We start from the raw sequence: 24775 nt of genomic DNA on the forward strand, positions 1-24775 counted from the left end.
CACTCCCTGTAATCACCACCCAAATGAGCAAACAGCTTCTCCTACATCATCCACTCAGAGCGTGGGTATGAAAAGCGCATAGCGACAGCTGATTTCCCCCCCCCCCCCGAAAAAGTCAATTCAGCGTCTGTCAAAATGGAGGGGGGTGTGGAGGGGTGGGTTACATTTTAACTGGGGTGCTGGGGGGTTGCCAGGGGTGGGGGGAGCTTGTCGCACTGTGCCAGGATATTGGGCCAGAACAGGCTAGCCAAAATGAGTAGCCGCGGAAAGACGCGGAGCTGAGAAAAGAAGAGAAAGAGCAGGCGGCGTAGGGCAGGGGTTAGAGGGCTGGATCTGCGGCTCCAGGCTCGCGGGCGCGATGCCCAGGTGGGCCGGTGCTGTCGCGCTCTCGAGCGAGAGACGCTTAATCTGAAGGGCTTCAGTAAATAAATATACAGCTGTGTAAACGGATTGTGTGCAAAAAAAAACCAAAAAAAACGTGTAGGTCAGGGCTGTGATTTCCTTTTCGGTTAGCGGTGGGGTGCGCTGAGACACCCGGCCTGGCGGGATGTGTCGGGCGACGGGGGTTTCTCAATCTAACGGCGCTCCGGGCGCGGCGACGTGCCCCTGACCCGGGGCGCCCCCCCCGCGCGGCGGGCCGAGGTTCGACTCCAGACCTGTGAGCCGGCACCGTTTCTACGGCCGCTCGTGGTCTTTGTTTTTTATCCGTGCAAGAAGACCTCAGCTTTCTGCCATTTCCAGAAGGTTCTAGAATATAGCGATGCACTGGTTTCCTTCCATGGTCCATGAAGGCTAGGCTAACTGGGGAGTCTAAATTTCAGTAGCCCTGGAGTACGAATGTGTGAGTGAGTGGTGTGTGCACCTGTCCAGGGTGTACTCCTACCTCTCGCCCAATGCATGCTGGGATTGGGGAGCAGCATTAGTGGTCTAATTTAAAGACCGAGATTTTCAATCGTGATTAAAAAAAATGATTCATTACATTCATTATTCTGTTGTTGTTCCGCATCTGAGGCAGACAGCTATGTTCATCCCAGCTGAAGTGGCTGACATAGCTGAGGTTGTTACCTAGCTTGCCCAAACTCTCATCCTGTACATGAAAATGACCTTCAGACATAGAGTATTAAACTTTGTTAAGAAACTAGTCCTGACCTTCACTCCATGGATAGCTCCTTGTCATCTCTTAATCAACCCACCTAGCTTATTGTCTTAATTTGATTGTAATTTTCATTAAATTCTAGTCTTTCTTCGTGAATGCATTTTTCCTCCTAGACATAACTTGAGCACTTAAACCATAATCTATTTCTAAAACAGTCCATAATATCTGAACAAAAAGCACAGAAATGTTCTTTCTTTTTTTTCTTTTTTTTCCGCAGGTTTTTGAACACAACAACACCTGACGCGTCTGAAATGCACTTTGCTTGAGTAAATGTACTCGGAAATCAAAACAAAATGAGTTTTTGAGTGATGAAAAAAGAAAAAAACACCTCCTGGAGCTCAGTAGGAATGTGGTGAATTTCTTCAAATTACTGTCTTCAGATGTTTCACTACTGAGCGCAGCTGATATTGGCTTATGGAGAGTAGTCTGTCACTGAAACTCCCAAGCTTACCAATTTACTGCCGATCGTAGACTGAAATGAGTTAAAATCATGGGGATGGGGGGGTTGGGTGAGGGGGGGGGGGGGGTTGGGATGGAGGTTGTTTTTATCTGTTCCCGCTGTTTTGAACACAACAGGGGGAAATGACAAACTCACACGCAGGGAATGCGAAAAGTTTAGTGCCAGGCGATTCTTTTTGGTTTCTATAAAACACACTCCGCAGTTTGTTATGGCACTCCGACATCAAGGGCTAGACATTTTCAGCACCCTTTCTTTCGCACTAAAGCTTTGCTCACGCAAAACTGAGGAAATGAACTCATTATGCAGGCACTTGCTCATCGGTACTCTGTCTTACATACATGCACACAAACATTTGCATTTCGGCATTAGGAGATGTTCTCATTCAGCCTATATTTTTTTACACAGTACCCATTTACATTCCACTGGGTATTTACTTAATTATGCTTAAGTTGATTTTAGTACCTTCCTCATCTGGGTAGAACAGCAGGGCTTTACCTGAGAATCAAACCTGCAACCTCCACAGTTACAAGCCCAGTTCCCGGATCACTACACTACACAGCCAGCCCTGCAAGCGTTAAACACAATGTTACATACATTACAAACATGGAGAGGTACTGTACATACCTACACGCTTACAATGCTCTTAAATACACACTCTTAAAGGAACACAGGAATGCACATCGCACGTTATAAAATGAGAAGGTGCATGTGTAACCGACACGTTAGCGCTGAGAGAAAGCAGAAGCCCTGTGTTTTTGGCGCACGCACCTTTAACAAAATAACATTAATAATGAAGGGCACTGCAGTGGTTTTAGCGGGAACACAAGGGCGCGGCAGACTGATAGGGCACGAAGTAAAGGATGAGAACAGCACTCTTTTTCAATCGACTCTGGGGACACACAAAAAGAGAGGAAGGAAAAAAAAGGAATAAAAAAAAAACAGCCGTGCTGCCACTTTCCATCAGGAGGGAAAAATGTAACTGGAAGCAGTCTAGGGCACATCCAAGCTAAGCACCTATTCCTGCCATAATGTGCAGAGGGTTTCTTTTATTTTATTTCATTTTATTTTTTTACAGTTTTTGTGGGGTTCTATGGGAGGGACAAAGCAGAGTCTGTCACACTGCCTGTGGTGCAACAGACCAAGTGAAAGTCTGAACAGTTCATCCAACGCTAGAACAGCCAAGAGAAGTAAATATTTCATTTGAAAATACGACTAGTCAGAAGGCTATTTGGGGACGGAAGAAGGGTGGGGGGGGGCAAATTAGCAAAGTTCTAAAGGGCTCGGTTCAGTCACTGTAGATTACGTTCTGTGAACTGGAGCAGTGAACTCACAATTTCAACACGTTTCTGAGAAAATTGGTCGAGTTGTCCGAGCCAAAAAAAAAAAACAAAAAAAAAACGCCCGGCCGTCCAGCCAACGCGATTTTACTCCCAGCGACAGCAAAGAGAAATGAGCAAACGGAGCATTTAGGACAGATAAACGGCTCACTCATCAGTCCTGAACAAGGCTCATATAGTTCCATCCATCAGGAAGGTCCAAAGGGAGAGATCTGTGCCTGCCAATAAAAATATGTAAGCATATTTAACACACAGCGTTTCTAAAAATGCAGCTCTCAATGCTGGGAGTAAAATAACTCCCCCTCCTCCACCCCCCCGCAAAAAAAAGCGCTTGCAAGACTAAGTACTTTCTCACATGGCTGCACTTGGTCTGCCCACTTTATCATGCGTCATATGAAGTCCAAAGGACCTCGACACGCAGGAATGATGGAGAGAGAGAGAGAGAGAGAGAGAGATGGTGAATGAGTGCTGGTGTGTTGTTCTCATAAAGCGAACTTATTTCGCTCGTTTAATTTTGAGCCTATAAAGACAAACATAATAATAATTTAGTTCCACTGCGTTCAAACCTTTTATCCGAGATGTCGCAAAGTCCAACATGGTGGAAGCCTTAAGGACCCTCTGTAAAATTATTTAGAATCACCATATATATACAGTATGCACTATGTTCCAGGGGCTCTTCAGTACATGGAAGTGGAAGACTGGATGCTTTGAGTGTAAGGGTAGTCCATCATGCGTCTTACATCACAATCTCCCACAATCCCTGGGGCTTCCAGCCACTTTGAAAATAAGTCTAGTCTGCAGCACTAAAAACACACACTCCTGCTGTGATTGGTGGTCCAGGGGGAGATTGTGATGTCACAATAGGCAGATCTGGCGGACAGTGATTGACACTAGAAGACGGTTCCAGAAGCCAGTTGTAACGTCAGACAAAAAAACTCCGCCTTCCCTTCCCTTAATTGATCTGATTAATTGTATTCAAGTTAGAACGCAATTAATCACTTTAATTAGGGGAGCGAACGTGCAGGTTTTTCCAAGCCCACTGTCTGCAGTGAAACAAGGCATTGGAAATTCAAAGAGGTTTTGAGGAGTAGCTAGAGCTGACAGTTACTGTATGTAACTGATGAGAACAGATCTTTAAGAAGTGACAGCCCTAAGACAGCTGTCACGGTAACAATTAAGGCAGCAACTGAAGCACCATATACTCAGATAGTTAGCTAACTGCAGAAATCTTTTATTCATGCCATTCATATTCTTATGAAAAACCGTCATTAAAAAAACAAAAAACTTTTCACTGCTGCATTCAGCAAAGGAAACTCCAAAAAAACCCATATACTGTAGCTAATTTAAAGGTCATTTTTTCCCCCACAAAAGTAAAGAGAGATTTTATATCGCTGTGTTTATTAAGTTCTGCTTCCCCAGATGTCAATAATACAAATTAGCTGCGCTAACAAAGGACTAAAGCTCAGGAATTATCACACAAACCACAGCTTATCTTTAACTGTGGTGGAAGCCATCCACGGCTATCCTGCCTTATGAATTTCAATAAGCACTTTTTTTCCTCGTAGTCCACTTCAAGGGCATTTTCCCGAAACGTTTCTAACTCAGGAGGAGAGTCTCTTAACGGCCAGACAGACTGCACTTACGCAGATGTCAAGGCCAGGGAAGACACGTCCTCCTGCACAGGCCCGAAGGAGCCGAGGGGTTGGATGGGTACCAGCGCGCGTCTCCACACCTAATTTCATCCCAGCCCTCCGGAACGATCGCAGGACACGGGCGGGGGGTGCCTGAGTCGCTAGGACACCTGCACGCCTTCTGGAACTGTGCACCTGTGGCGCCCAGGTGACACAGCATTTGGTAGCAGAAGTGCTGTTAGCGTGTGATTTTACTCTGAGGTGCTTTATGAATACAGTGTGCTCTAGCTGATGGGCTTTATGAATACAGTGTGCCAGTGAGACTTTATGAATCAGGTGCTTAGCTGAGGAGCTTATGATACAGTGCTTTGTGAGGTGCTTATATCGTTGCTCTATGAGGGCTTTATGAATACAGTGTGCTCTAGCTGAGGTGCTTTATGAATACAGTGTGCTCTAGCTGAGGGGCTTTATGAATACAGTGTGCTCCAGCTGAGGTGATTTATGAATACAGGCCCAAACTCTCCCCCGCCTTGCTGTGCTGCTACAGTCTGAGGGGAGCAGAAGACCCCCCCCCCCCAAGGGGGCCTGCCTGAGTGGGACCCCTCCCTCTGATCTGCCCCGAGGGAGGCAATAGGGGTGACATTCATGATTTCACACACATACCATAGCCCCTACCCCCCCCCCACAATTCGCTCTGACATCACAGAATACCAGTTCTGGCCCTGTGCTTTCCACAGTCACTGTAGCTTCAAAGACATTCCAGCACTCATGTAGACTAACAGACAAACTACCTGGAACAGCTCACCCCACCCCTCTCAAAACTCACAGTTTAACAGCCACATCGGAGGGGGGAGGGGTGTGTATGTGTGTGGTGGTGGGGGGGGGGGGCTCACAGTGACAGAAGATAGACACTGAGACTAAATGAAGCAGGCTGCTGCAATGGTAAAGATTGCTGGGGTTTATCAGTGAGACCCATATTACACTAACAGATGTGGTGAGGTGGAGACTTAGAGAACCAGTGGGTTTTTTTCCCTTCCTGCAATTAAGTGGCCAATTAATCACAGCTCGACAGTGGATTAAATCCGCGGGAAGGGCCAGACGTGAACATTTGGCTGGGACACGCACCCAAATCGGAGTCTGGCACCCAAAAATCCACAAAGACGGAGCGCAGAGCAACAATGCGGCATTTGAAACAGATTAACTCATCTGGCAAAGGCCCCGGCAGTTGGGCAGCAGTTTAAAGATATGAGCCCATACTGACACTCAAACAAAAATAATAAACAAAAGGCTCACAGTTTAACCAAATAAAATGTGTCAAATTAATCTGAGTTATAGAGCGTGTGGCTTGGATAGCTTCTATTTTGTTTGTTGTGGTTTATGTAACTAACTCACTGCTTTTAATGCTTGGTCAGGATCCAGAACTTTATTAATGCCTCTTCAATGCTTGACATTCTGACCTGTTCTTTCTTTCTTTGTCTTCCTTGCATTCATTCAGCCTTTCATAAATGTTAAGATGCAACTTCAGCCTTGTACATCTGCTGAACTAAAAAGGGAGACTTCTGAAATACAGATTCCACTGCTGCACTCGCTACACAAACAAAAACAAAAAACACTAGCTGGGTTTTTACTTTTTGCCAGGATCCTTGTGGTTATAAACAGTTTCCTAGAAACTATTGCATATACAGCACACAAGGAGCAAATGAGTTGTCCCTCAAATACACCCCCTCCCCCCCTCCTTGCCCAGAGGCCTCACATTATTTATTAATTTCTTCGTAACTATTATTAACAATGCATAACCTCCCACGTTCACCGTGTTACTCATGTGCCACATACTGCTGAATCGGCGGTGCTGATGAGGACTGATCAATATGGAATGGAATGGAATAAAACAGAACCTCCTAAACCAAGATCCTTCACAAGGACCAGCTCTCTCACGGGACCAGTGCCACCTGCGTAAACCAATGAGAGGGCAGGCGAAGGAGCAGCCGGTCCAATGAGTCAGTCCAACGTCGGCGTACGTCTGTCTAAATCCACCCCCGTCCACCCCCGCCCCTCCTCCTGCCAGCCCGAACCCTCCTGGATCATCACTAAGACCCCAGAAATGCCAGGAAGCAGAAGGCCTATCCAGGACACTAAGAGCTTTCCTGTTCTTCATCTGCAATATCACAGCTCGCCTCAAATGCCCGCAGCTTCGCAAAAAATGCTCGGTGGCACAGAGTTCCCGAAATTATGGAGCCGCGCCTGCAGCAGCTTCTACTCACAGGAACGTAAAACAACGCAACGTAATGTTTCATTTTAAGGACGAATCTCAAATGAGACTTTATTTTTTATTTTCAAAAATGGTAAATGGACTGCATTTATATAGCGCTTTTATCCAAAGCGCTTTACAATTGATGCCTCTCATTCGCCAGAGCAGTTAGGGGTTAGGTGTCTTGCTCAAGGACACTTTGACACGCCCAGGGCAGGGTTTGAACCGGCAACCCTCCGACTGCCAGACAATCGGTCTTACCTTCTGAGCTACGTCGCCCCATAAAGCACTGCAATACGCAGGGAGAGCATCAACACACGACACAACTTACACCGACATTTAAATAAACGGTAGGCATCGCCATGGCGATCCGTCAGAAGCAGGCACGGCTATATTAAGAAGTTCGGTATTCACATGAACGGCGCAAACTCGCGATTGGCTAAAATCCTATTTCCTAATTTGAGAGGCGTCTTTCAAGGGGATAGACTTCGGGAGACAATGCTCTTCTCCATGTATAACCGATTTGTAGCAATAAGGCAAGAATCGGACACGGGCATGTTGCAAAAAAAAAATAAATAAATAAAATAATTTAAATAAACAGACTGGACTTTGAGCTGACATGAAGCCCCCAGAGTCCTGCTGTGTCTTCTGAGTCTCCATTCTCCGACAGTAATGAGGCTCCTGTGTCATCAGAGGACCAATGAACAGGCTCGAGGGAAAGGAAGGGGAAGCTGAATCCCAGCAGCCATCAGAAAAAAAAAAAAACAGCGAAAGCGATGATTAATCCGCTCGACGACGTCACGTTCAGTTAACTTTCCGCCAGCTTCCGCGCTCCATTCCCGCCGTCTGCCGTGTGCAGGCCGACTGCGTGCGCACGCCTGTTTTAATTAAAGTTTTTTGGTGAAAAGTTTAGTTTAGCGGAGGCAGGGTGAAAAATTTGTGTAGTTTTTTTTTTTTCGCGGTCGTTTCTTATCTCCCACTCGCCTCAGCCCCTGCGCAGGTTATCTCCCAAATTACAAACAGAACTAATTTATTCTTACATTGAATCAGGCTCAGCGGGAGGCGCCTCTGCCACCATCTTTTTTTACCCATAAAACAACAGCTTCTCCTGCAAAACAGCTGTGATCACACCTGGAACGAGGTATCAGCCACGTACTGTACTACACACACGCACACACACACACAATCACATACACACACACACACACACACACACACACACACACACACACATCACATACACACACACACACACACACACCACATATACACACACACACGCACACATCACATACACACATACACGCACACATACATCACATATACACACACACGCACACACAATCACATACACACACACACGCACACACAATCATACACACACACAATCACATACACACACACACGCACACACAATCATACACACACACATGCACGCATACACACGCACACACAATCACACACACACACAATCACATACACACACACACGCACACACAATCATACACACACACATGCACGCATACATACACACACACACACAATCACATACACACACACGCACACACGCGCACACACAATCACATACACACACATGCACGCATACACACGCACACACAATCACACACACACACAATCACATACACACACATGCACGCATACACACACACACACAATCACACACACACACACACACACACGCACGCACACACAATCATATACACACACATGCACGCATACATACACACACACACACACGCACACACAATCACATACACACACATGCACGCATACACACACACACACACACACACACACACACAATCACATACACACACATGCACGCACGCACGCGCACACATACACAATCACATACACACACATGCACGCAAGCATGCACGCATACACACACACACGGACACACACACACACGCACGGACACACACACATACACAGGCAAACTCAGCGTTAAATGAGCTTCAGTGTAACTAATGTGTTTTTGAGTAGTGATAACTTTCATTGTTCATTTAAGATCCAAAAAAATCATGATATCAATTCATTATACACATAATACATGAATGCAGTAATTTCAACAAAAATGTTAATTTCTTAAATATGTTTCTTTAAAAAATAATCTCATTTTTTTAAATAACATTTTTGGCAAAAGTGAATCTGGATCTCTGGAAAAGCCAGTACTGATATAATCTGAGCATCTGAATAATGAATTAAAGCTGCAGTTTGCGTGTGTCTTGTCGTAAATCAAAATTTTTGATGCGTGCGCAGGTTATTCACCATGTATGACCAAGTCACGTATGACCTGTGCACACACAAATAAAGGCTGAAACACAGAAAGGCTGTGTTGGACCGGGACATGACCTCCCACGGGCTGTGTTCAGGTGGTCTGTTCCTCTGACGAGAGAGGGAGCATCACTGACCACTGAAACGCAGCAGGAAAAATCACTTGTTCATCCGGGTGCCACACAAATGCACAGCACGGTCCAGCATTAAAACCATAAGAAGAAAAGGCTGTCGGTGGCGCATTCGGATAAGGTACCATGCTGAGGTGCATGGAAAAGCCCTGCGGTCATAGCTTGAACCCAGACCATGCCAGTGTCAACTGTGGCTGCCAGCTCCATAGATAAGGTGAAGAACAGTTGCCAACCGTGTTGGCTACGGTACAGGAGGGATCAGTCAGTCAGGGGTCCGCATCTCATTGCCGTGGTGACGCCCACTGGTTGATTGGGTTAGCAGACTAGGATTAACTGAGATTATCATTTCCCAGTTTTTCATTTCCATCATCATTTCACAATACTTGGTAAGACTCCAAAAGCTGCATTGTAAATACAAGGGACCGATCACTAACAATATCCTACAGTGAGTCTTCATATCACACAGTATAATAATCTGATGTACAAAGAAAAATAATCACTAATGAAGTACATATGCATGCATGGTTGTATACAGAATGTCCCTCTTCAACTCTCTCTCTCTCTCATATCCTTTTCTTTCTCCCCATCTGTTTTTATTTTTCTCAGTCTGTGGCAAACAGTACAGAAATTCCAAACAGCAATCCCTTCTTACCTCTCGCTCCCTCCCTCTCCCCCCCCTCCCCCATTCCCCTCCTCTCTCTCTCCCTCCTCTCTCTATCTCCCTCCCCCATCCATCTCTTTCTCTCCCTCTCACCTCCCTCCCTCCCTCTCTCTCTCTCCCAGCAGGATTGCTGTACAGTATATCACATGTAATCACAATGATTTTGTCAGGCCTATGCTGCCTGCGGGGAATTAGGAAGGGGAGGGGGGGGGGGCAACAGAGTATGATCTGCTACCCCACACTCCAGAAGCATCTCTGTCAGGCTGGGGGGGTGGGGTGGTTACTTATTATCAGCATGATCTTGATAATCTCACTGGCAACAGAGGCCCACCTAATCCTGTCACTCACTGGAGCCAGAGTTTGGCTCGGTCCAGCGGCCTAAACTCCGAAACGGAAGGGAAAACAGCCCATACATGGTACAACGTCACGCATACAAGCAGACTGAGCAGAAGTCCGAGGATCAAACCACAGACGTGCACGCAAGGTCCACACAGACAGACGCCAAATCAGATGATTTTCTAATAGCCAAAATGACCACGTTTTGCGAAGAATGAGTCCATGTGTCAGTGATACATGCGTGGCCTTTCGCAAGACCGCAGAGCCAAAATGGCTGACGCCCCTGCAGCCCAGTCCAACTGCAACTTCGAAGATAATGCGGTCGAAAATTCTTTCAGTCTCTCAGTATGGTTATAATGGAGTGAGTTGTATTGTTTCTCTCTTTGATATATTCTTTTCATCACCCATCGTCATCGCCCATGTCCATCCGTCTCCCTTTAGGGGTAGAGTGCTTCCCTCAGAGAAGAGACCCCGAGACATTTTATTATGTTTTTTCAGACCTACGGATTTGGCCCGACATTTTTACTCGGGAAAATTCCGCGGCCGTTCATCGTTCGGCCAATTTCAAGTCTGCCTCCTCCGAAGGAACCAGCCGCAACACCGCTGTTCTTTGATGGCACTGACCCCCCCGTGACACGACGTCCTTTGCTATGGAGATATTCTCGCAGCCACACGTAATTGTAGATCGAATCACAGCTTTAAAAGGTCACACACTCGACTTTTAAGAATGTTTACTGATGAAACAGATGAATCATCTCTGACTTGAAGAGCACGTTGTCTACTGTATTTTAAACACGCACAACCCACACATCTTTGTTTCTGGCCCTTTTACGCAGTTCTCACTGAAAAGTGTTTTGTACTTTGAACCACTTTCTCCCAACTTTGTACCAACTTAATTTTTTTTTACTTTGTGGAAGCCACAATCCACCACAGGGCCTCAGTGAAGTTTTCATCACGCTGTGCTTTTAATCAGGAACGCACAGAACAGAGAGCTTTTCAGAGCTATAAATATTCTCCAATAACATAATTAAAAAATTGTTTTATGTATTTCCTTTATTTACAGATCACAGCTTAATTTATAAAAGTACAGCTTTATGATTCATTAGCCCCTAAGGCAGCTAAAAGGCCATTACTCACTCCTACACAGTACTGTTCATCAAGCTGCTGGTTAAAAACTATATATATATATTTATATATATATACAGTGAGCACCATGACATTTGAGACAAAGCCAAATATTTTCTCGGTGTAGCTCTGTACTCCATAATTGTAGATTTTCAGTCAAAGAATTCATACTATTAAAGGGTATTTTAATACATTTTGGTTTCACCGTGTAGAAATTACAGCACTTTTGTATATATCCACCCACCCCCCCCTTTCAGGGTGTCATAACATTTGGGACAAATGGCAAATGGCTTCACATGTGTTCATGATTAATCAATTGCTTCTTCGCTGCGTGCACAAGACAGATTTCAGTATCTGGTACTCCTGGCTTTTGAAAAGTCTGTTATTGGCGTCTGTCGACATGAGGACCAGAGTTATGCCAATGAAAGCCAAGGAAGCAGGAGGCTGAGAAATAATTTTTTTTTTTAAACAAAAAAACAAAAACAGTCAGAGACACAGGCCAAACCTTAGGCTTACCAAAATCATCCATTTGGAAATCATTAAGGAGACAGAAAGCACTGGTGAGCTCAAGAAATCGCAAAGTGCCCGGTAGGCCAAGAAAGACCTTTACAGTTTATGACTGAAGAATTCTCGCCGTAATAAAGAAATACCTGTCAGACAGATCGGAAACACTCTTCAGGAGGCAGACAAGGATGTGTCAGTGACTACTGTCAGCAGAAGGTTCCACAAACAGAAAAAAGTGTATATATATGTATATATATATATATGGCTTTGTTCCAGACATTATGGCGCCCACTGTATATATATATATATTAATATACTAAAAACCAGACAGCGCAGGGGTCGTATTTACTTCACCGTCTGACTGGCAGGTTGAGGAGGGGATCCAGCGCCGGCAGTAAGGTGTCGACCCGGAGCTCAATCCAGCCCCGCTGCCGCATCGTGTTTATTAATAGGCTGCGAATTAACGGGGATGTGAAGGCGCGCGGGGTGTGAACGCGCCGCGCTGAAGAAATCATCTCTCTAATTTGCACTGGAACAACGTTGCCAGCTCTGAGATTCACACCTGCGTAACCGTTTGGCCTGTGGTATAATAATAAAGCTGGCCAAAACAAAAAAAAAAACTTCTTTATTTATTTTTTTTTAATTCTGCAGCCCTCTGAAAACTGTAACTTCCACAGTAAGCTGTATTTGGTGTTAAATCTACTCTTACAGTGTTACAGGACGGAGTGTAGCACAGTGGGTAAGGAACTGGGCTTGTAACCGAAAGGTCGTAGGTTCGATTCCCGGGTAGGACACTGCCGTTGTACCCTTGAGCAAGGTACTTAACCGAAATTGCTTCAGTATATATCCAGCTGTATAAATGGATACAATGTAAAATGCTATGTAAAAGTTGTGTAAGTCGCTCTGGATAAGAGCGTCTGCTAAATGCCTGTAATGTAACATATGGTGGTCCCTGTTGGACTCAACTCAGAGCTGAATTAAAACAGGAAATATTACTGTGTTGCTTTCGGAGGGAAGTTGTTGCGCTCCGCAGCAATGTGGAGAACCCCGTTAAAAAATGTCAGACATTACAGTCTGACCAGCCAACCGAACAGGGTCTGGAAGAGGAAGTTCTCCATTACAGGCTCATTATTGTTGTTGATGCGAAAATAAGGAATCGCACACACAAAGGCCCAGGTAGGGATTCGAAATAAATTCATAAACAGGGCTACAGTGGATGAGCTGGTACAGTATCTCTAAGGCTGCGGGTGACCATGATACCTTTGTGTCTCTGAGGTTGTGGAGTACCTGTTTTTTTTTGGCAGCGGAAGTGCAGAGGGGAAGAAGAAGTACACAGCAGGTGTCTCCACCTGTCCAGATGAGCGAGCATCATCTTCGTATTTCAATAAGGACAATGTATTGTTTTGAAACGCAGGTTTTGTTTCATATTGTAAACAGGGATAATCTGCCTGTCGCTCAGCTGTGACAGATCATTCTGTTTAGTGGAAATGAAGCCGAAAAATATGAATATACTTTATGATGCATGAGCCTTCAGATGAGAAATGGCCTCAGCAGGGACCAGTAAGCTATTGTAAAACATCGCACTTGTTTTTATTTATTTATTTATTTATTTTCAGAGACCGTGGCTTTCCTTCACTGATAACAGCTGTTACCCTCCTGTCTTCATGATAAAAAGAGCAGAACATAGAAACAAAGCAGCAGCATTCTTATTTGATCATGTGTCATAGCGTGTTAACAAAAAAAACCTCTCAAAGACACTAAGTCAGTGGTCTCCAACCCTGGTCCTGGAGAGCTACAGGTCAGCTGGTTTTTGTTTTCACCTTAAAATCAGCACACAATTGAGACCCAAGACACCAGGTGAGTTGAGTTAACTGTGTAATCAACTGCTCTAATTGATTCATGAAGTGCAGAGTCACTATGAAAACCAGCAGACCCTGTGGCTCTCCAGGACCAGGGTTAGAGACCACTGCGCTAAGTGAACGCTAAGAGGTTTCAAGAATTAAAATACTAAACATTTAAACGCTTCTGGGGTAGTTTTCGGCCAGATTCTGCCAAAATGAGAACAATCAGCCGTAAGCAGTCTACTCCAATGTCTGGGAACATTAAAAATATATATATATATGCTATTATACAGTTGTGGGATAGTTTTTGATAACAAAACTGGACCTACAACGGAGGTCATGAGCTTTGAATTCGCCGCTATCTGCTATCTTTGCTCATCTGAGAACCCGAGAAAACAACTGATGACGTAACCCCGAGGCCAGTTCATGCGCAAACCCGTTCCTGAACAGGGACTAATGTGGCCCGCCCAAAACTGAGTGCAACGGACAGCTGTGGACGCTTAACGCTACTCGCGAACAGTCAGCTCACCTCCACTCGGTGTGGGGGAAAACCTAACACCGTTAGCTTACATTCCTGCAGCACTTCTGAATCACGCCCAGCACACCCTACGCGCAATTAATCACACCCGGCTGGTTTGCTGTAAAAATAAACAGGCGCAATCTGTACAGCACATCAGCACCTCTCTTTGTCTTCTCACTTGGTGACAAAATACCCTTCTTCCCTGAGTTATTTTCTTAAGCAGTTTGTTTAATTCAGAAACATTGCTGCCCCCCCTCCTCCCTCCTTCCTCTTTGATAGTGTCGGTGCCTACATGAGAACGTGAAGAAGGCGAATTTGCAAACATGTCCCGCATCACGTAAACAAAGAAAGCACTTCACTCACCGTCTGTGGAGGGTGCCCTTTCTTTCAAAATCGCAGGCTTTCGGCAGGCCGTGACAGGTTGAGTGAAATGTCGCAAACGCCCCCGTCTCCGGTTACTCACGCGCGCGCTCGCGCGTCCAAAATCTCAGCCGCTTCAAAACAAACATCGGCCAGCGCTGACATCAAGCCCAAATCTCGAGCGGTTAAAGCAAATTATGATCCTATCTGCCTGCGCGGAGTTTCCATGCCGTCACTCCATCGTTTAGGAAAACCAAAAATCCTCAAAACGATGATGAGTAGGGGAAGGAGAAAACTGCCAGTGATGCATGGATTTAATTAACATGTACAGTATCAGAAAAAGAATAATAATAATAACAACAACAACAAGGTCCCCCTTGCAAAAGAGATTTCAATCTAAATGGGGTTTTCCTGGTTAAATAATGGTTAAATAAAATAAAATTTAAAAAACAACAACAACAACAACAATAATAATAATAATAATAATAATAATATGTATATCCCCCACAAACAGAGGCTAAAATATGACAACAGCAATCTGACAACCCTGAGAAAGTAATGTGTAATACAGAGTTAAATATTGTTAAGGTATATGTTGAGGTAAGTTATAATGTAGAATACAATCATTTAACTTTAGTGTGTTGCACATACACACATTTTATTTACTGTTGGACTACATGCATTCATATTTGCTGGATAAGAAAGATATTATCATTAATTAAACTGCTTAAATTTGATGTTTCATTATGACATTTTGGCGGGGATACAATCAACAACTCCACCTCACAAGTGTGTGCAGCCAAGTAAGGCAGTAAACACAAACTTAAGGACAAACGGTGCTTGAACACAGGCAGAAGACTTTGGAGAAAATCACAAATCATAAGGTGTTGATGACATGAGCATTCCTCGGGTCAGGGTGTGAACCAGATATTAATTTCTCCTTGAAATTTAAGCTTAAACATCACACATTTGCACTTCCTCACTCTACAGTAAAACATCACAATCTAAGGCTATGTTTACACAAGCCTGAGAAGGGTGACCCAATTCCCATATCAGATATGAATCTTTTTTAAAAGTAGATCTAAACGGGCTGTCAAAGAAATTGGATATAGGCAAAAAAAATCGGAACTGAGACATCAAGACGTGGTGTAAACGTAGCCTAAATTTACCTAAACCAAATAGCTTTGGTTACTTAGTCACTTTTGTTTTGTTGTCATTTTTAATCGACTTCAAGGCTCATAGCATGAACGGACGAGCACTGCAGGTCCAACTGCTGAAGAACAGAACAAGGCCCTCCACCATTTTAATTTCCTAACAGGAAATGAGTTCTGTCAGCCTCTGAAGTACAGGAAGTAGATGGGAGGGGCTACCTTTTCAAAATTCCAACAGAGTAGAAGAGAAGCTCTTTCTAAATGCTGGCCCATCTCATGCTCAGGTCATGATCTATATCAGAACCTTATGTTATGTCCAAGAGCTGATATCCAACAAACAATAGATTTAATTGTGGCAAAACGTCGTTGCACTCCAGTCAAAAATATGAAACTGAAAATTTTTAACCATGCAATGCAAAAAATCATCAGTCTTTGTCATGACATACTGCTTTCTATTGCTCACATACACTCAAAGGCATGTAAACAATAAATGCCTAAAAAAAATGTGCAATAAATAAATAAATAAATAAAAAAGAGGCAAATGTTTCAGTCTCAGGCATACAATCACAGACGTTCTTCACCCATAGAGTAAACTGTTCCTCACCCACACATTGCTCGAATGGCTAATTTAATTACTCTCTGAGCTGCTCAAATGGAAACTATGAAAATAAAAAAGTGATAATGTGTTGTTAGCCTAGTGTAGACACTATCGGATTAAGCCCTGTAGCGGCGGTGGCTAATGTTACCTGCAGAAACTGAGGAAGTGTGAGACAGAGAAAGGACAGGTGCTAACACTGTTTATAATAACACTTGGCTCCAGTAGTATAGCGTAGCAGCAGTTCCCATTTTGTAGCGCTGAACAGAGAAACTATACACAGACTGGCTAGACAGCTCTTAGCATCAGTGTTTTCAAGCATATGTTCAAATGTTTTCTGTGTCTAGTTAGCGACTGTATCTAACAGCTACTTGTTCCATTAACAAAGACCAACAAAGTATACAAATTATGGGATACACTGGCAAAATTAGGCATTAGTCTTCCAAATAAAAATAAGATAATTATTTAATAGTCATGTATCTAATTGTATTTACTATGAATAATTAAATTCATATTCCTCAATGTGAAATATTCTGCTCCCACAGACAGAGAAAGATTAAGGGTATCAATTTGTTAGCATTTCCTATCTGATAGATGCCTACTGTCTGTTCCATGTTAATTATAATATCAAATTTAAGGCATTTGGCTCATGCTGTTATCCAGAACGACTTACACAGTTCACTTTCCTTACAGTGCATACAATCTATTTATATAGTTGGATATTACTGAAGCAATTACAGTGAAGTACTTTGCTCAAGGGTACAGTGGCAGGGGCCCCCTCTGGGAATCCTACAGCCTAGGAGCAGCAGGCCCAGCTCCTTAAACACTATACTGCTCTGCTACCAGCTAGTCAATGTCACAGTGAGCTCAAACACTATACTGCTCTGCTACCAGCTAGTCAATGTCACAGTGAGCTCAAACACTATACTGCTCTGCTACCAGCTAGTCAATGTCACAGTGAGCTCAAACACTATACTGCTCTGCTACCAGCTAGTCAATGTCACAGTGAGCTCAAACACTATACTGCTCTGCTACCAGCTAGTCAATGTCACAGTGAGCTCAAACACTATACTGCTCTGCTACCAGCTAGTCAATGTCACAGTGAGCTCAAACACTATACTGCTCTGCTACCAGCTAGTCAATGTCACAGTGAGCTCAAACACTATACTGCTCTGCTACCAGCTAGTCAATGTCATAGTGAGCTTAAACATTATACTGCTCTGCTATGAGCTAGTCAATATCACAGTGAGCTTAAAGATTATACTGCTCTGCTATGAGCTAGTCAATGTCATAGTGAGCTCAAACACTATACTGCTCTGCTACCAGCTAGTCAATTTCACGTACTTACAATATAAGAACCATTTATCATTGCATACAGCTTTTTGCTCTGCAGGGGTGTCAAACTGAATCCCAAAAGGGCTGCAGGTCTGCGAGTTTTTGTGTTTTTTCCTTTCAATCAGCTGCCAATTAAGGCCTTGAGATCAAGGTGTGTGGATTCCTCAGCCAATCAGTGACTTAAATGAAACACTGGTGCTGAGGGCACCCCCAAAACCAGCAGACACTGCGGCCCTCCAGAACCGGAGTTTGAGATTTGCGCACAAAGGTATCATTAATAAAACCATTGTTTTTTTTTAGTTTTTTTTTTAGTTGACTATTATTTTCGCCAAACCTTCAGCCGCTTGGGTACGTCAGTGACAGAGTAGGATGTTTGCAGAGCTGCGCAGGGATTGTGATGTTTTCAGAGCGATATTTTATTTCTTCGCTGAGATGGAGGTTCCCGGCATTGAGGAGGAAATGTGCTGAATCCCTAGCTGGGCCAGCCTCTGCAGGTACAGGGATAAATCATATCCTTCTTCTTCAAGGTCTCGTAAACACTGCCTTGTGTTTCACATCTAGGCTTTTCAGTAAAAAAATGGCAATGGGATTTGATTTATTTTTTTGTATTTTTATAAAGGCCTTAATGGTCCACTGCTGAGGAAGTAGCAGGTGCAGCTTCCGAAGCAGCCCATTTCCTGGACAGCTCTGTCACAGGCAAAAAAAATTCAAAACAAATTTATGCATGAACCACTGCAGCATAAACGTGCTCCCTAAACTCAAAATCCGTAACGTCTGACACCGGAACCTTGTGGAAACCCCAACCGTTTCACTGCGGGCACAGCGAAGGAAATGTTCGTTGTAATTGAATTTCCTTCCTTCAGCCAGCTGAAGAGAGCGTTGTGTTCGTCGGCAGAGCAACTCCAGGGGCAAACCGCGTTCCACAGGTTATTCCTGCTTCGCGACACGGGCAACGACAAACTACTAACAGCCTCGACTGTTAATCGCCGCAGGTGTTTTAAACCATCACGGCCTTGTTTATTCAGGACAATAGAGTACAGACTGCGCTGGGGAACGTCTCACACATTAGCATATTTATGTGGAGATGCAGGCATGGGGTGCATGGTATAGTTTCATTACGAAACATCTCATTAAAGGACTAGCTACTATGCAGGATTTCTTGGCCTGTGTTTACAATCAAAGAAGTCTTCTCCTTCATCTTCAACCCCGCCCACTCACGCCAAGCGAGTTACCGTAACGTGGCCAGCTGGATAGCTAGAGGTAACATTGGTACCGTGAAACGAGTGACCGTGAGCGAAAGTAGGAAGGCAAATTCGATTATAGCTTAGTTAATCCCAGTATGTTGAACGTTGAATAGTGGTTTTATCGTTAAAAATTTAAATTTGAACATTTCAGACCCTCGCGAAAGTCCTTGTTGTCCCCAGCTTCACACGGCCAATGACATTACTGACAGGCCTAACAGAATACAAGCCAATTCCGTGTCGCCTTCTAGGAAAAGCTATTGAGTAATTGAGAAAGCCCTGTTGGCTTGTCTTTTTGCTGCACTGTATCTGGACTTCTTTGCTAGCGAGCTCTGCAGCCATACCCACCCCTCCCCACATGGAAAACAGCGCCATGCCCAGAAACGTCCAAAACACATTCAGTATGTTTTTTGTGCACTTTTGCCAAATTTCTGCACCTTCACCTAGTATGTGCACAAATTTGAAAGTGTTTATTTTCTAATATTTTTTAATTCCTGCATAGTATGCCTTCAATATTGACTTTTCAGTCTGTATGTCGATGAAATTTTGAGACACATTTTCTGATTCCTCTATGAAGACAAAATGCAGCAAGCAGTTCTACGACAGAATATTGCTTTAAAACTACAGCAAGCGCTGGTTTCAAATGAAAAAAGAAAAAAAAATGACATCACTTTAAACTCTGGATCGTTCACCAAGTTGTTAATACAGGAAATTACCCTATGGCTTCTGTTTATATACCTAATGTTACATAAAACATTGATTCTTTTTCTGCACTGACCCGCTGTGTAATTCATGAACAAAATGAAAACATGTTTTTCAAAAGAAAAAAATTAAATAATTTTTTGTCCCCCTGGCTGCACGTGGTCTTCGACAAAAGAGCAAACCACCTACGAAAATAATGCGGTACTCTATCGTTTAACAGGTGTCATTTTTCATTTAGGTAATCCTTCCTATGTGAGCGGCTATTGTTTCTTTCCCCTTTATACGAGGGATCTGCGGTAGGCAATGTGACAGTTAACTATGCGAGAAAGGTGTGTTGAGTTACTGTGAATTCAACAGAGCGTCCTCGGGTTTTTTTTTTTTTGTTTTTTTTTTTTAAAAGCCCAGAGGAATCTGCGATGCGTCCGTGCCCGTGCCTGTCCGGACAGGCAGCTGAGCGTTGCTACGCGCACGCGGGCGGACCCCACAGCCCCTGAGGGGAGAAACCGCGGCTGCCTTCCGCTGTAATGCTATCGCCGCGAATCTCACGGTGGAACAGTCTCAGGGTTTAGAGTCGGGCGAAGGAACTCGGCTTACCGAAGGCATTTTAAACACTCGCAAGATCCAATCCCACGGCAATTTGTAAATAAATAAGTAAGTAAACAAACAAATAAATAAATAAATTGTTTTATTGGGAAACACTGGAAATGGCAAAAAAAAAAAAAACTAATGGAAATGAAGGAAAATAAGACAATAATCCTAAAGCCCTGCAAGCAGCCCATGATTTCTCTGGTTCCGGTTTGCCCAGTCAGAACCATCCATTGGCCGTCTACCATTGGCCCCCTGTAACGGCCAATGGTTTGTCTGTATTCTGCCCATATCCAGTGCAGCAATCCCATAGACTGTAAACAATATGGGCAAAGTGACTGTGATGTGTGCAAAAAGTGTTTTGAAGCTGTGGAAAGTGCTATTTTTGCGCCGCCATTTTGTTCAAACTGGTGACGGAAACCGAGCAGTAAGGAAAATGAGGGACGGCTACTTATCCCTCATCCTTACCATTCGCGGTACTCGTGGTAGTAGGCCATATTTGCTTGCTGCTACCTAATTGCTCAAAAAAAGAAAGAAAATAGTGAAAATGACTTAGTGAAAGTAGAACGAGGTGTAATGAATTCAACACGAATGATGATATGAAATGGGATGTGTGTGTGTGACGGTTGACTACCCCATTAGACTTCACACAGATGAAAGGAGGAAGATGGGTCTCGGAATGTCAAGGTCATTACTAAGTGTGTGAGATACCAGCCCAAGAGTGACGCTCAGTGACTAGGCAGTGATGCAACCTGTCCATGAATGATCGACAAACTATTAAACTATTGTCCAGCTGACACAATCACTTAACAAATCAGCACATAGACATTAGATTAAAAATAACACTTAATACAACTACATGTCCTTGTGGGAAAATAATTATTGACTTTTTATTTTGACCACATTGGTACTATTGACTTACATTGACACTAACGGATGAAACACCTACATCGGATCCAACCGCGCTGGCTCTAGAGAGCAACGTCTTTCAAGAAGACCAGGAAGTGAGCGTCAATAACTAAGCCTGGTCTTGGCCCCTTGAGCGGTCCTCAAGGGGCAGGACCATTCAGTGACCATTTTGCAGTCTATTAACAGCCGATCCTCGCCTTACTGTCTGGCCCATGGATGTCTGCTAACAGACCATTGCAGTGGCGATTTTCAAACTTCTAGTGACTGTGGCAGTGGCGATTCTCAAACTGTCCCAACACCGCGGCCGTGGCGATTCGCGAACTGCAGAAGGGCCGGCAGGCTGCTCGCTAGCTCAGTTTATTTACGCCAACAGGTAGCACCTCTTTACCGAGGAAACAGTGAATATTAAAGATATATGAAAAGCAGTAGAGTGGCAGGCTTGGATTTACAGGAATCTGAGAGGATTTAATAAAATTAAGAAACATCAGTTTTTTGCTCTTCGAGCTCATCGTGTCATCATGTTGTGTCGGTGCTTCCCGCTTTGATGTGCCTGAAATGGATTTTCGAGATCAGCGACGATCAGGGGAATCGCAGAGCCTCTCGAAAACTCGACGGCGTCTGCGGGCTCTCCCTAATTCGCTGAAATTGCTTCTTTGCAAAGAGGGACACAGCGCAGTGCGTTGCGCTGCCGGGAGTCGGGTCGGTTCCCTCTGAACTAAAAACATAAACTGCCGTGAAAAATGAACTTGCCTGGGGCGCGGAGTATTTAATCCTCTTTTGTGACCCGATGCACAGAATATGCGCAGTAGCATAGCGATTTAAAAAAAAAAAAAAAACCCAATCCAGCCAGCAGTCAAGAGGCTGTGGAGCCCTTTTAATATTTCAGGTTCATCTTGACGCGATCGTCTCCAAGATTTAAAAAAAAAAAGAAGTGATTTAATGAAGGTCAGAAGCGGGATGAAGTGCAGGAACGTAATTATGGAAAACAAAGCCACCTTCCTACTCTACGCTTTTGCACGCCGAGCCGGCTCAGCCTGACAGCGGACCCTCAGACACCTCGGTGTGTGAATAAGATTAATGAGCCTTCTCTCGGCATGGTGCAGATTTAATACGGGCTGTTGAAAACACACCACGACCCTTATTTGGCAGGGACAGGTTGCTTATTCGAGGCGATAGCAATGCGTGTTGGGTGATACAGCATGTCAAAATAATTTGTTTATTTACTTATTTATTCATTTACTTATTTATTATATGGCACGTTTTACTGTGATGCTCCACGAGTATAACTCTCTTATATGTGCTCAGCAGGGTTGGGGTCTTTGAATTTAAATTAAGTTAAATATATAGAAAGTGTGAGTGTGTGTGTTCCTGGGTGCGTGAATACATGTGCGTGTGTGTGTGTATGTGCCTGTGTCCGTGAATGCATGTGCGTGTGTGTGTATGTGCCTGTGTCTGTGAATGCATGTGCGTGTGTGTGTATGCGTGTGCAGGTGTGCGTGCGTGTGTATGCGTGTGTGTGCCTGGGTTCATGTATGCCTTCCCTCCAGGCAGAGGAAAAGCGCGTGGGATGAGCTCATCATCGCAGTTTAGATCAAAGTAAAGGTCATCCTTTCAAAGCACACCTGAGCCCTCTCCTAAGATCTGACACTGATGCAGACAGAGACCAACCAGAGTGAGAATCCATCCCCTGATACCAACCAGAGTCAGAATCCATTCCCTGATACCAACCAGAGTCAGAATCCAGTCCCTGATACCAACCAGAGTCTAAATCCACTCCCTGATACCAACCAGAGTCTGAATCCACTCCCTGATACCAACCAGTCTAATCACTCCCTGATACCAACCAGAGTCTGAATCCACTCCCTGATACCAACCAGAGTCTAAATCCACTCCCTGATACCAACCAGAGTCAGAATCCAGTCCCTGATACCAACCAGAGTCTAAATCCACTCCCTGATACCAACCAGAGTCAGAATCCAGTCCCTGATACCAACCAGAGTCTAAATCCACTCCCTGATACCAACCAGAGTCTGAATCCACTCCCTGATACCAAACAGTCTGAATCCACTCCCTGATATCAACCAGAGTCTGAGTCCATTCCCTGATACAAACCAGAGTCTGAATCCGTTCACTGTGACAGATCACTGAATCAGAACTCATTCTCAGATATACACACTGACATTTCCACATTTATATGTTATAAGCATGTATATTTCAGACATATATTTAGAGCCAGACCTGGCTCAGATTATTATTTAAAATACTGTCACCATTTTGACACCACAAAAAAGCAATGGAGATGGCAGATAATAAATAATACATTTCCATTTTCATAAATATCATTTTAAAAATGTAGAAAGAATTCTTTCATCTGACTATAGCTTTTGGTTCATAATGCATTTGTTTGAGAATCCCCAAGGACGTGCAGAGTGCTTTCAAATATTCAAATGTATTTCACATATGTACATTATTTCTGAAGGACATCAAAGAGAAGCTTGTGAAAATATGAAATTACACAATCATTGTACTTTGATAGAATCTTAAACGGTATAAAAGTCCTGGAGTGACAGGTTTGTGTTTTGTTAATCAGCAGGTTAATCGCAAGGTCAGACTGTGTTCTGTTGGGGAGGCAGAGTGATTGACAGCTCTTTGTTTCAGGAGAACTGCGTGCGTATCTGAGATGAGATCGGCTCGTCCTTTGCTGATAATGATGGCGTGTCTAAATTTATCCAGAGAGAAATTCTGTTGACTGGCAGTATTTTGTTTAAAACTGTTTTTGGATTTTTATTTTTTATTTTTTTTAAGTTGTGTGTTATGTTATTTCTATCGTTACGGACACAGTTTTCTGAAATACTAAAAGCACATACAGGAAGCAAATGGTAATCTTTAGGTCAACTCCGTCATAACATTAATCCTATGAGCATTGATGGGTAGGTATTCCATCCATCCATCCATTATCTATGCCCGCATATCCTGGTCATGGTCGCGGGGGGGTCACAGGGCTTGCTGTAAGGTGACAGCGCTACCCACTGCACCACTGTACCGCCCTGGGCAGGTATTATTATTATTATTATTATTATTAGGGGCAGTTGAGTGATTAATCCAGTTGAGGAGCTTGTTCTTAACCCTTTCTTAACTGAACATCCTAATGGTGATGTAACAATCACTGCCGGTAGATGAAAGGCATGGAGTTCTAGAACACTCAGAATTTTGAAAAAATGCACCATAAAGAAAGGGTGCTATAAGTACCAGAAAACCAACACAGCGAGACTGCAGGAGGACCCTGGTTTGAGTTCTGAGTACACGTGGCCTTGCAGCTCCTCTGTCCAGCCCTTACCCAGGTCTCAGTAACGATGTGCGCTGGCGAGGTCACACCGCTTGCACAGTCAACACATTACATTACATTACATTACATTATAGGCATTTAGCTGACGCTCTTATCCAGAGCGACTTACAACAGTGTAACCAAACTCAGGATCAAGTCCACTTAAGTCCATTGAATAAAATGTAGATAAAAAGCCTTTACTATAGTAGCATACAGTAAGGAGACACAAGATAGTCTGAACCAAAAATTTTTTTTTTTTTTTTTTTTTAATAGTTATGGGAGAGGGTTTAGGGAAGAGGAGAGAGGTATACAGAGAAGAGGTGC

The sequence above is a fragment of the Anguilla rostrata genome, chromosome 12, assembly GCF_018555375.3.
Source record: "Anguilla rostrata isolate EN2019 chromosome 12, ASM1855537v3, whole genome shotgun sequence".
Classification (NCBI taxonomy): Eukaryota; Metazoa; Chordata; class Actinopteri; order Anguilliformes; family Anguillidae; genus Anguilla; species Anguilla rostrata.